We start from the raw sequence: 1,605 nt of genomic DNA on the forward strand, positions 1-1,605 counted from the left end.
GCCTGTAATCCCAGCTACTTGGGAGGCTGAGGCAGGAGAATCGTTTGAACCTGGGAGGCAGAGGTTGCGGGTGAGCTGAGATGGCCCATTGCACTCCAGCCTGGGCAACAAGAGCGAAACTCCGTCTCAAAAAAAATTTCTTTTACTACCATTTGAATGGGATTGTGGAGGGAGACAAAGTCAGCGTTTGTGTTAAATCTTCCACTTTTATCCATAATAACTTAGAAGATCAACCTGTTATACTTCTCCAACTCTATTTCCCTACTGGTTGCATCCATAGCACCTTTTACTGTTTTCTGCATACTTCTGCTGAAGCAGGGAGTCAGTTTAGAATATAGAATTCAATTACAGTGTGATTAGAATACTTCTGATTATTGTATTACTCCTCATCCTTACAATGAAGCTGAGCAAAATTGGGAAAAAAATAAAGCATCACCTGGAAGGGTATGCTGGAAACTTATCTTTGGATATAGCTAAATTAAAAGAGCAAGTTTTTCAGTCTTCCCAAGCACATTGAACTTCAATTCCAGGAACAGAAGTGCTTGAGGGAGCTGCTGATGGATGGGCAGCCCTAAATCCTGTGACCTGGGTAAAAACACTTGGAGGATCTATGATTGCTGTTATAATTGTGTTATTAATTTGTCTTATTTCTCTTTGTGTCGTCTGCAGGTGCGGATTCCACATCCTCAGAGAAATAGCTCACCAAGATAAAGCTGTGCTTGCTTATCTAGCATTGCAGAAGAACAGAGGGGGTCACGCTGGGAAAAGGTCTTGATGTGTGTGTGATGGATTATATATTGTTTACTGAGAAACGATGGCAAGGAACACTGAGCCATCTCCAGGACGAAAACTGCTCTGGGCGTTATAGAATAGTAGGCAACACGTACAGGTCGACTAGTCACAACCAGTTCCCAAAACACAGGTTACTTGACCTTGTCCCCATTGCTGACTCACAAAGAATGCTTTCTAGCTTATTTCTATTTTAGTAGTGAACAGGCACGAGCTGCCTGTGTAGTCTCTCTTATTATATGAAGAAACACTGAACACCTGCTTATTAATCAGTTTTTCACAAAGAATAGCTGCATGGGTCAGCGTCTGCTCTGGGCTTTTCAGCTGGGAAATGCTGAGTCCCCTGATGCTCCACTCTGGTCCCACTTTTGCACTCTATCCTGGTGTCTGTTTCTTAATTCCTTCAACGCTGCCTGGGTTGGGGTCTCCACGACCAAGCTGGCCTTGGCGGTCCTCTTTCTCTTTTCCAGTTTGTTCTGTTTCCAGTTCGCATGGCAGAGAATGAGTGCCATCACAGATCACGTTTATGGATTCTCTAAGAGGTAGACAGGTTTTGGAGTGTCTTTGCATCAACTCCAAGTTCCCCAGCAAAGGATTCTCACTGACCCAGTTTGGGACAGGAACCCACCCCTCGTCCAATTTCCTGTGTCCACTGGGGAGGGTTAATACAAGATGCCAGTCTGGCTGTGCCCACTGGAGGCAAGTTGGCAATGCCAATGAGCTGTGGGGTAATGTGGATTTCTCAGAAGCAATGGGAAGACCATTTCCAGGTAATAGAAAACACGGCTGGGCATGGATCACGCCTGTAATCCCAGC

This window comes from Cebus imitator, unplaced genomic scaffold, assembly GCF_001604975.1.
Source record: "Cebus imitator isolate Cc_AM_T3 unplaced genomic scaffold, Cebus_imitator-1.0 Scaffold72, whole genome shotgun sequence".
NCBI classification, from domain to species: domain Eukaryota; kingdom Metazoa; phylum Chordata; class Mammalia; order Primates; family Cebidae; genus Cebus; species Cebus imitator.